At 50.5% G+C, this 12,383-nt stretch overlaps 1 protein-coding gene across 1 annotated transcript in view; it reads right to left on the bottom strand.

Moving 5' to 3' along the window:
* Positions 1-1,521: 1,521 nt before the first annotated feature.
* The window catches only part of LDLRAD3 (low density lipoprotein receptor class A domain containing 3), a 281,064-nt gene continuing 270,202 nt past the window's right edge, over positions 1,522-12,383 (bottom strand). The window contains exon 7 of the transcript XR_007156499.1: positions 1,522-1,532. The gene's annotated coding sequence lies outside the window, so the exon portion shown is untranslated. The remainder of the gene's footprint in view (positions 1,533-12,383) is intronic.

The following is a 12,383-nucleotide window of genomic DNA, read 5'->3' as shown; positions in this document are numbered from 1 at the left end:
AGCCGCAAAATGCCAGCGTGTCTGAGTCCCAGTCCAGCCGGGGGGAGTTTCTCACGTTGCTTCTGATGTGTGTTAAGTGACTCCAGGGGCGCCTGGCTGGCTCAGTCGGTTGAGCATCTGACTTCGGCTCAGGTCATGATCTCGCAGTTCACGAGTTCAAGCCCGGCATGGGGCTCTGTGCTGACGGCTCGGAGCCGGGAGCCTGCTTCGGATTCTGTGTCTCCCTCTCTCTGCCCCTCCCCTGCTCGCACTCTCTCTCCAACATAAATAAACATTAAAAAAAAAAAAAAAAAGATGCCACAATGACAACCACTGTGGCTGAGCGGTTCCTATGGGGTCAGGTGTCCTGCATTACAACAACCGTTTGGTGGGGACACTATCATTATCCCTGTGTCACACGTGAGGAAAATGAGATTCGGAGTGAAGTAACGGACCCAAGCTCTCAAAGTGGGTACGTGGGTACGTAGGAAAGACAGGACTCGGATCCGGATGTGTGGATGTCTAACCACTGCACTAGATTGAGGAAACCAGCATGGCCCACTTGAACTTGGGCTTGAGCTGGCCAACAGAGGCTCGTTTCGATACGACCCGCTTCTCCAGTCTTCTCGGAGCATCTCTTAAAGGTCGCTAACGTTCACAACCATGTACTGAGCAGGTCCTGTGTTCCTTTAGAATCATGACATCTTGTCTCCCATAAATATACAGATCATGAGAGCAAGGATTTCTTTTCTTTTTTTTTTTTTTTTTATATTCGTACTGGATTTCCAGCAGCTAGAACTGTACCTGATACACAGTAGGTGCACAATAAATATTTGTTAAATGAATGGCCCTGACCTCCAGATTTTGACCTGTTGAAGCCACAGGGAAGATGTAGTTTTCTATTTGCATTATTTAAAAAAAAATCCATTACCACAGGGGTAGGGCTGGATCTAATAATGATAAATGCTTTTGAATTGGGGGTGATCAATGAACTATGAGACAAAGTTAAGTGTGTGGTGTGCCTGTTGACTCTCCTGAGCTCATTCTAACTGCACTGAGATTGGACAGGCAGCAGATTTTAGACACGGGAGGCATCACTTGGATCAATGGTCCCAGAACATTCCTCCTCTGGCTTTTGTAGTCCTTGGAGGTATGTTGCTCTTTGATGTTCTGGTCTTGGAGAGTGAATTCCAGGAGGTGGGAAGGCGTTGTGACCAAACAGGCTCTTAGTAGTGGTATCACTTTGAGACAGGCCATATTTACTAAGTCCCAGTCCCCTCCTCTGTAAAATTGGGGGTAATAACAGAACTCACCTCACATAGCTATTTTTATCATGACCACCACCTTCATCAATCATCCCATCCACACTTTGGGTCTCTAGGGAGCTCCCCCTGTCCAACCCTGGCCTGCCAGGCCGCTGATTTCACCAAGGATGGACAGAGAGGGCATGAGCTTTTCCAAAGACAATGGAAGCAGAGGTCAGAGCAATGCAGCCATGAGACGAACAATGCAGCAACCTCTAGGGAGCTAGAAAAGGCCAGGAAGAGACTGTCCTCTGGAGCCACGAGCAGAAATGCGGTCCTCTCAACACCTTGACTTTAGCCTGGTAAGACCACTTCAGTAAGACTAAGACTCTGATCTCCAGATCTGTGAGATAAGCCACTAAGCCCATCAGCCTCTGCTTTCACTGTATCCCTTTCTGAAATCAGGACTTCAGCTTCTATTTTATTCCATAGAAATCAAAACCTACTTTGCTATATTCATTAGTTCTAGCCTGGAGAAAATACGATGTTCCAATAATGCACTCTAAGGCCTGTCCCTCGGGTGTTTCTGGCCTTGTGCTAGTCTGTGTAAACATGTTCATGCTCCAATCTATCCACCACTCTTCCCTTGTTCCCCACCATGCTGCGCAGAATTACATTTTCAAGAACCTCCTTGCAAATGTCTTCCAGCTAATTTTGGCCAGTGGGCAGCACTGACAGGTGGGAAAAGGGGAAAAGCCATAGTTCCCTTTCTCACTCTGCCCCAGGGGGCATCTCCAGCTGTGGCTGCAACTCCTCTTGGGTCCAGTTCTTGATGGAGAGTCCTTCCTTCTGTGGTTCCAGGTCCCACTGGGCATCATCCACCATGACTTTGTCTCCTGCCAGTTGGTTCCTGATATTGGGCCCCTCCCTTGTTCGCTTCTAGCCTGGGAGTGAAATGACTTCCTAGTAGTTGCTAATCTCTGGGTTGTTTGGCTTCTCAGCTCTACCATCACCCATATAACCAGTTCCCTGTGCTAACTGCCCTTTGTTTGAAATCCCCAGAGTGGCTAATTTCCCGACTTCCCTATTTCTACAAAGGCACCGAAGACAGTCCTAGGTTCTCTGGTTTCCAATCGGTCTACAGGCTCTGACGGTGTGGGGTCTGTCTTCTGAGACTATGACCCCGTGCTGGGCTAAGCCACCTCCACGTGGTTTCGGTCATGGTTTAAAAGAAGGGAAAGCAAGTATGGCAGCCATGTCTTGTTCTCCATTTTTCATTCTCCCCTACATAGTAGTAGAATCCAGACCTTTAGCTGCATTCTTCACATGGCTGCCCAGAGGAAGACGACCCTCCCCAAACTCTTTCACAGCTGGGTATGTCCCTACAATTAAGCTCTGCTCAAGAGAATGTGAACAGAAGTGATGTGTCCTCTGGGTCACACCCTCCTTTCCTCCTCTTCCTGCCCCCTGTGGGCCGGGAAGCGGATATGGTGGCAAATTGCCTTCAGCCACGTGGATGAGGGCAACACACAGGGATGGCAGAGCCACGAGACAGAAAACATCTAGTCCCTGAAATCGTGGAGTGTTCGTAACAGCCCCGGAGGCCTCATGTTTGGACTGTCACACAGGGAGAAATAAACATCCATCTTGTTTGAGCAAGTGGTATTTTGGTCTCAGTCAAGCAGTCAAGCCTCCACCCTCATCACCACCGCAAAATCAAGAGGGTTGGCATTTGCACGTAGCCAGCCATGCACGTTTACGCTCTTGTGGCGCTCCCCGTCCTGGACTACGCCTGGCGGGCTATGCAGTGTCCTGTCCGTCTCCTCCCTTCAACCGTGGTCCTGTGGGAACAGTTTTCTTGCTCCATGACGTCACATAACCTCCTGGCACTGACAGCACACTGCAGGCCTCTACTGTGTGTTTGTGGAAGGAATGATTGAATGTGAGCCCCAAGATATGCTTGCCATTTGTTTCTGGATCCATAGCATTCAGGATCCCTTGACCCATTGCTTTGGGCTCTCATATGTCCATTAGTCACACTAGACTCACAGAATCCTAATGCCACGAGAGCTACTTACTTGGCATTCTCACTTTACCCAGCTGGTAGTTAAATTCCAAAAGGCCACATGGCAAGCTAGGTGTTGAGGCAGGATTTGAACTGGGGTCCACCGACTTGTTCTACTGCTCTGGACCCATTGCCTACATGTGGCCTTTCCAGTGGAATCTCTTCTGTTCTCCCCCTGCTTCCAGCTCTGGGAGCTCCCTGCGCCTTCTTGCACCTCCCTCTGACGGTTTGGGCTTGAAGTATCAGGGAGCAGAGCATGCTGGGAACTCTCCTGCACCTCCCTCTGACGGTTTGGGCTTGAAGTATCAGGGAGCAGAGCATGCTGGGCACTCAGCAGATTAATATGCTTTACTTAGGTCCCATGGGACAGTTTCTGGGCTAGGCTCCTGTACCGTAGCACCCCCAGCCTAGGAGCTGGGTGGTTAGCTCTGGTGCCTGTGAGGTGGGGGTTAGGTTTAGGGTGACGCTCCCTCTCTTCCCTTCCTGAATTCTGGCCTGTATTGTATCGGTACAAAGAACTGAGCACAGGGGGCTCAAAAATCAGCTTTGAGAGGGTGCAGCCCAGACCTGAGGCCAAAACGAGACTTTCTACCACTTCGACCTGCTATCCCTCGGCAAAATATTCCATCTGGTCCAAGCTGAAGGAGCTGGAGCAGGGGAGCAAACGCTGGCTCAGGCTTCTAGAACTGACCCTTGCACAGTCTGCTTTCCACCTGAAGATGGGGAAGGCAGGGCATGCTCCCTGCACCTGCTCCACATGGTTCCCTGGATGGCCGGGTCTCCTGAACTCACCCATGAGGTAAGGCAGTCCTCCTCCTGTGGGGAAGAACCAGTGAAGAGGGTGGGGAGAGAGCAGATTCCTCTTTCAATGGGCCACTCGGGGGTGCAGGGATCCAGGAGGCAGTAGCAAATGATCGGGGGACACCAGGCCAGTCTCTGGAAGACCGAAGCCTTGGGAATGCATGGGTGGGAAGCGAACTTGGACCGAGACCATCAGGTTCAAATCCTTCCTCCCACCATCGCTTGTGAGCTGTGTGCAATATTTAATCTTTCTGCCTCACGGGATTCTCATCTGTGACATGAAGATGATGAGAGAGCCTATCTCAGGTAGTTGCCGAGCGGATTAAACGAGATCACGCCTTCGGAGCACTCAGCCCAGGGCCTGGAACATCCCAGGTGCTGGCTACGTGCTCCTTTCCTGCCGCACCGGGATGGCTGAGGAGGGGAGAGTCTGAGACTTGGGTTAGGAGCAGAGTCCACTGTTCCAGTGTTAGCAGGGGGCCACAGTGCGGTCGTGAGCCGCGGGGTGCAAACCAAGAACGTCCCCCCGAGCCCCTCCTTCTACCCTGTCCCCAGAGCTGCGTGACAGCAGACACAACCCTGGTCCCGGGGACCTTTGTCTCGGGGCGGCGGGGTTGGGGAGGAGATGCACAGAACTCACCTGGCACAGGTCCGCCAGCGACCTGCCAACCGCCGTCCCCTCCCTCCTTGCTCAGACAGATGATCCTGTCAGGAGGGGCAGCGGCCTGCTTCATCACCCTAATTGCCGTGTGGTTTGCGTTCATCAAGGAAACAGCAGGGATTCCAAATTAAATTCCAACATGCAATTTATTCAAGATGCAAGGCCCATTGAGAGACTCTGCAGAAGGCCCCGCCCTCCCTTTTGGAGGCAGAAGTTTCCTGCTGCCCGTGCTGCCACGGCCCATGCGTGTCTCCTGGGCCCCAGGCTCCCTGGAATGAGGATTCTCCCCGGCGGCCAGCTGCCTTCCCATTTTACAGACGGGGTTGCTGAGGCACAGAGGAGGGTCTCGCACGTGGAAATCGCCCTGGGCACGCGGAGGCCAGCACCCGCATGGGGCTCGTCTGTCTTTGGGAATTGTTGTGCATGACAAAGTGTCTCTCTGGCACACCCTCTGGCTCATTGACAAATGAGCCAATCCTGAGCCCTGGCGAGGGCCCGGGGAATCTCATTTGGAAAACCGAATCATCCCATCAGCGTCCGTTTGCCTGCAAGAGGCTCCTGAGCAGAGCGCAGCCGGAAGCCCACTCTCGCGGGCTTCATACGGATGGGCCCACCCCTTCCAGGCAGAGTCGGCTGCCAGGGTTTCCCCCACGGCTGCCTATCACCTGTCTCCCCTGAAACGTTTCATGAGTCACACAGACACCAGAGCGGACATGACAAAGTCGACGGGAAAGCACAGAGGTGAGGAAGCCACCGAAATGAGTAGGTACCAGCCAGCGACTGCTCAGCCCCGTGCACGGCTGCACACTGGCTCCGTCCTTGTTCAGTCCTGGGCTGACCGGCAGCGGCCGGGCGCCCAGGCCGGAGAGCCCCCCTCCAGGGCAGCACATGGTCGTGGCCATCAACAGTTCGTGGCCAGAGACTGATCCCTCCCGAGTAAGCTGTGCACTCAGGCGGGAATGAGAGCAAGATGCCAAAACAGACTCTGGGGCTCACGGTTCCCTAACGTGCAGGGTGTGCTGCAGGGACACCAAAGTGACATGCGCTGAAACCTGGCCCACGTGCGTTCTGGAAGGAAGACTTGCCACAAAGCCAGCCTTGCCTGGCAAAGCTGGGTTTCTCCCGGTTCTTGGATTCAGCCCCCGGACTAACACAGACTTCCTACCATTTAGCAGAACAGTGCCTTCGGGGAATGGATTGATTCTGAAAGCAGTAATGCAGCGAGCGATCCCTGGGGAAGGAGCATCTAGTTCTGATTGAGAGCCTGGAGGCAGAAAGTGGACATTTCAATCCAGGCCTGATGCCATTATTTGAAGGAGGCGGGCAGGGACTGTCATGCACCAGTTTCCCCAAGACAGAATGGGGAATGGGAAGGAGACATCACTGCCATAAAGTGACTGGAAGTTTAAAACTTAATGGTTGCAGCCTGGCCTTCGAACTCAAACCTGAAATTGAGGACTTACTAGGTCTAGGGGTTTAGAACAAGCTCTTTATGTCTCTGGCCCTCAGTTTCCCAATCTGGAAAGTGGGCGGAATAAGAATATCCATCTCTCGGTCTTCATTTAGAGCAAGGATCCTCACGTTTTTCCCTGAAGAGCCAGATGGCAAATATCGTAAGGCTCTGGGGCCAGATGAACTCTGTTGCAGCTACTCCACTCTGCCGTACAAACGGCAAATGAATGGGTGTAGCTGTGTCCCAATAAAACTTTATTTACACAACAAATGGTGGGCCAGACATGGCCTGTGCGTTACAGCATGCCAACCCCTGACTCAGAGGATTATATGAGCCAATGTAAACGACAGCAAAAGTGCCTGGCACAAAACTGCTGACCCATAAATGTAACTATCATCATGACCATGCTCATGATCATGCTCTTCGGCACTATTGCTCTGCATTTGGTCATTTGGATCATCAGGTGCTGCCTAATAAAAACCTCTCCTCTCCCTGCCTTTACCAACTTGTTAAATCAGTTTCCAAAAGGGCACTTAAGCGGATTGATTCAGAACTTAATCACAAATCACAAAAGGGATTGATTCAGCCTCCCGGGTGCAAATGCATTCGGGACTTTGCCCTGAAGTTGCCTGCTTAATGCGGTTTCCCTAATCTCCAGCATTTAAAAGCAAGGGCAGCTTGGATGCCCACTGAAGTCCCATTGACAGGACTTCCCATTTAAAGTTACTATTGCCTTTCACGAGGGATTTCATTCGCAAGATGGCGTGGTTTTCCGCTGCTGCTTGAGGAAGTACAGACGATTACAGCCATTTTGTAGACAAGAAACCGAGCTTTGGTTAGGTTGACTTGTGGCAAGTCATGCTGAGGGGTGGGAGCTGGGCTGAAATTTGACCTGGTCGGGTCCGTGGACTCTAAACCCAGTGCTCCTTCCCTGCCACTGCGGCTGCAAATAATACATTTGCTGGTTTAAAGAGAAAAGGAATTCACGGAGTACGTGGCTTAGAGAGTTTTGGGGAGGAACCGAAATCAGGGTTGGGGCTGTGGAGGGGAACGACACCCCAACGATAATGCTGGTGCTTTGTTGCAGAGGCTTCTGGCCCAGGAAACACAGCCTGAGCCAGCGACACTGAGCACTTTTAAGATGTTCGCTCCAGCTGCGGCCTGAAGCCCGACATGCTTCAGTGACCCTCAGAACCGATTCTGTCTGCATGATGCCTCCTTCGCACATTCTTTCTTTCTTTCTTTCTTTCTTTCTTCCTTTCTTTCTTTCTATGTTCATTTATTTATTTCCAGAGAAAAAGAGAGAGTGCTAGTGGGGGAGAGGCAGAGAGAGAGGGAGAGAAAGATTCCAGAGCACAGCCTGACTGATGTGGGGCTCAGTCCCATGAGGTCATGAGATCATGACCTGAGCTGAAATCAAGAGTTGGACGCTTAACCAACTGAGCCACCCAGGTGCCCCCACATTATTCTCGTTCAAATTTAAGTCTTCAAGCGAAGGTCCTAGTAGCTGAGACTCGGTCACGTGCCTGGGCCCTCGTTCTCAAGGAGCTTGGGAAAATGAGTCACTTCTCCCCTGGGGAAGCAGGGGGCTCGTAGGAAGGGAACTCCCCAAACCCAGGAAGGATGTGCAAAAGGTGTGGGCCAACCCTACCTGTGGGTACATACCCCAAAGAAATGAAGGCAGTGACTCAAAGATACGCCCGTACTCCCCTGAACACAGCATTAGCCACCAGAGCCAAAAGGTGGAAACAACTCAAATGCCCGTCGACGGATGAATGATAAACTAACTGTGGTAGATCCATAGAACGGTATCCTAATGAGCCTTGAAATGTTGGAAATCCAGGGGCACCTGGGGCGCTGAATCGGTTGAGCGGTCCGACTTCAGCTCAGGCCATGATCTCGTGGTGCGTGAGTTCGAGCCCGACGTCGGGCTCCCGGCTGTCAGCACGGAGCCTGCTTTGGATCCTCCATCCTCCTCTCTCTCTGCCCCTCCCCCACTTGCACTTCCCAATAAATAAATCAGTATTTTTTTTTAACATTTATTTATTTTTGAGACAGAGAGAGACAGAGCATGAACGGGGGAGAGGCAGAGAGGGAGGGAGACACAGAATCGGAAGCAGGCTCCAGGCTCCAGGCCATCAGCCCAGAGCCCGACGCGGGGCTCGAACTCACGGACCGCGAGATCGTGACCTGGCTGAAATTGGACGCTCAACCGACTGAGCCACCCAGGTGCCCCAATAAATCAGTATTTTTTAAAAAGTCGGAAATCCTGCCACGTGCTGCCACACGGGTAAACCTTCACTTCAGGACATTATATTGACTGAAATAAACTAGACACAGCAAGATAAATACTGTACAATTCCACATATATGAGGTCCCTAACATAGTCAAATTCATAGAGAAGAAGGTAAAACAGGGAAGGGGTCCTTATAGTTTAATGAATACAGAGTTTCAGTTTGAGGTAACGGAGATTTTCTGGAGACGGACGGTGGTGACGGCCTCACAACAATGTGAACACAATGCCACCGGAGTGCGCGTTTAGAAATGGTTACAGTGGTAAATTACGTGATGTATATTTTACCACCCACACAAGAAGAGGTGCTGGGCTTGGCAAATGTCCCTTGTAGGAACTTAGGCTTTCATTTTCCAGAAGGGAAAACAGAGGCCCAGAAAGTGACAAGACTAATTAGTGGCAAAGCTGGCAATTGTCTGAATCTCCGGCACTTGCTCTTTCCAGAAAGAAACTGCTGGTAGAAATTTGGATGCCGGCTCCTCAGCCCCGCTCCCTCCAGGATCTAACAAGTAGGACACGGGCCAGGCAAGCGATTAAACAAGTGAAGTGGGTTGGATGGGAGACACTAATGAGAAGTGGGGACCGCGTGATCGGGGCCGCCGCTCCTCGGCTCTGGCGGGTTCGACGTGTGGGAAGAGAGCCCAGTGCTATCATAGCTTATGGTTCTTTCAAAGAAGCCACACTTCCAGATATTTGTGTGCAAGTGCCTGAACCTTAATCACGGGCAACAGAGTCAAACAAGCAAACAAACAAACAAACAAAAAATAGCCTATAGGCCGATTAAAATATACGTATGGGTTGAATACTGCTCTCGGACTTGTGGTTTGCAAACTCAGGGTTGAGCGCAGAGGCAAGGACCCCAGAAAAAAGCAGGACAGAAGTTTTGACAGTCCATGCAAGCTGCCTGGTAGTTTTTCAAAGTGTAGGCTCCCCCGTAAAGGGGGGATACAGTAAAACATGGCTATTAACTAAAACGCAAACGAGAGCCCCCTGTTACATTCTATTCTGGAAATGTAAACCTTCAGACCTTCGGGGGGTGGACTGGGACCGCGGGTTAAGCTCTGAGGGCTCGTAGCCACCCTCCTTGTTCCAAGGAGCATGAGGAGGCCTGTCATCAAAACTCAGTAAGACAGAGGGTGGGAGAGACGACCGGAAGGAGAGAGAAGGAGGGAGAGAGACGGATGAGGAGGAGGGGAGAGGAAAGGTGGGGGAGAGTAGGTGTTCATTCCCTTTTCAAGGCTGACTCTTCCTTCTGGAACCTCTGAATTCTTGTTCCCACTTTGAGGAATCTGCCCCCTGGCTGACATGGCCCAATTGATATTTTTACCTGACTGACTCTTACCTAGTAAGTTTGCTTCAGTGAGAAGGTGTTAGCAGGAGAGGGGAAAACCATGGCGTGGAGGGGCCAGAAGCCCCTTTCCAACTTGTCTGTTTGTGTGTTTTTGTTTTGTTTCTAACTCATCTGACTTCACAGCCAAACCTGTGGTCAATCTATCAGCCATTGCCCTGAGGGGAGAAAGCATTGCACCTTCCTCCCATCTGCAGGAAGCTGCTCACCCAGTACTCACAACTGTCCCGTTTTGAGTCTCCTTGGTACCCAAGGTGGGCAGGAGGAAGTTCTGTTCAGGGTCAAAACAGATCATTAGTGGGGCGCCTGGGTGGCTCAGTCAGTTAGGCGTCTGACTTCAGCTCAGGTCATGATCTCACAGTTCGTGAGTTCGAGCCCCACGTCGGGCTCTGTGCTGACAGCTCAGAGCCTGGAGTCTGCTTCACATTCTGTGTCTCCCTCTCTCTCTGCCCCTTCCCTGCTCATGCTCTGTCTCTCTCTGTCTCAAAAATAAATAAACATTAAAAAAAAATTAAAAAAAAAACAAAAAACAAAAAAACAGATCATTAGTAACAGTAACTCCAAAGCAAAGCCTTTTCTATTTCCCAACACAAATTGTCCAAACAGCTTACCAGAAATTATACCAAAATACGATGGAATTACATGCCAGTGTTCAAAACTACACACTCCACTGATTGGATATACCTAGAAAAATTAAGGGGCAAAAGTGAAATTCCCTTCCCTCATATATTACAAAGAACTTAAGGTCCAGCACTCATTGGACCAATTTGCTACATAATAAGAAATTTCACCGGGGGGACGGAGGATCTGTTCTGGAACTCGATGCATGGCCTGACATCCTGGTCCCCCCAGTGGGCTGAGTGCTTGTTGATTTCATTCTGACCTAAGGCTGGGAATGTTTCCCAGAATCCCCTTCCCTGAACGGGTTCCAGGGCAAATGTGGGGACGATAGGAGATCATGTGAGGTGTGAAAGGCAGAAGTACAGAGGAATCATCATTCTTGGGGGCTTGGGGTGACCAGACACACGGCTTTACAGTCCTTCTGTGAGCTCACTCGTTGCAGGACCATTTTGGAGTTAATGTGAGGCTTCTTGGCCTGCCTTGCAAGATCTGGTTTCTGCACCTGTCCTTGGATGAGGCTGGGGTCGTTAGTAAATGTCTGAGGTCCTTCCAGGCCACTGTTCGGCCAGCTCTTCCCACATCAGTGAAACCACTAATTTCCATATTCAATCCCTTATTCCCATAATGCTTGTGGTGGCTCTGACTGATCCCAGCTGATATGCATTGGGCAAACACAAACATCATCTTCATGAACGAGCCACTTATTAGATTTAAGCCAAGTCAGCAAGTGGGGTCAAAACACTCACATTCAGTCATTTCCTGGCAACTGATTCCAACTGGAGGGATGAGTTATTTAAGTAGTTTATTTTCCACTTAGAAGGAAGCCATCTCCTTCTTTTCGTTCTATAATATCTCTATAACTCCTTTCCCTGTTTGAGCTCGATGTCAATTCCTCATCTCTGAACTGAGGATGCCCTCATTTTCAAACAGGAAATGGTGGTCCTAGGAAGTTTCCAGGCACATCTGCGTGCCCTTTAGCTGATTCACAGACTGATACACTGGAACACACTCCAAGCTGAAGGTCTGGTTCAAGTTCCTTGGCAAAGGAGTCACACATCATGCAGGGGTCACTGAAAGAGCAGGCCCCCTGTGGCCATGCGTTCACGTACTATCTCAATCCCTAGGTCCTGTTCTGCACAGTCTTCTGCATGGTCCCGTGCATTATTTCTCATTTCAAGGTTTTTCTTAAATGGGCTCGCCTCTTGGCCCTTGGGTCACATTAGCATTGGCCCAAATTACATTTCTATACCACAATTTTCAAACACATTCCCCGATTCTCCTTCCCAGGTTCCCAAGTACTGTTTTGGCCTAGGAATCTCTCAACTGGGTGGTAACTAGATTTTGGTCAGGAGAGAGCTCTGGTATTTTTCTTCCAAGGGTCTCAAAATGCCACAGCTGACGTTCCCAAGATGGCAAGACTAAGAATGTAAGTGGATGAGGTCACACTGACGAGGAACAATATGCCACGTATCTGGAGGTGGGTGTTTCGGGTAGTGGGAACCATAAGAGCAAAGGGCTTGAGCTGGGAGTGTGGCTGGTGGGCTCAAGAGCCAGCAAAGGGGCCGAGGCAGCTGGAACAGAGTGAGAGAGCGGAGAATAGTGGAAAATGAGGTTACATAGGTAATGGCCGCCGAAGGTGCCCGCAAAGCACAGTTTTTATTTTTATTCCAAGTGACTTGAAAGTTATTCAAGCATTTTGATGGAGCCTGCTTCGGATTCTGTGCCTCCCTCTCTCTCTGCCCCTCCCCTGCTCATGCTCTGTGTCTCTCTGTCTCAAAAATAAATAAAAACATTAACAAATTAAAAAAAAAAAAAAGAAAGTTATTCAAGCATTTTGAGGGGCACCTGGGTGGCCTGTTCGGTTAAGCGTCCAACTTCAGGCTCAGGTCATGATCTCGCAGTTCATGAGTTCGAGCCC

This window comes from Prionailurus viverrinus, chromosome D1, assembly GCF_022837055.1.
Source record: "Prionailurus viverrinus isolate Anna chromosome D1, UM_Priviv_1.0, whole genome shotgun sequence".
NCBI lineage: Eukaryota > Metazoa > Chordata > Mammalia > Carnivora > Felidae > Prionailurus > Prionailurus viverrinus.
Note: the sequence above shows the minus strand (reverse complement) of the source record. Positions and strands in the feature narration are given on the sequence as shown.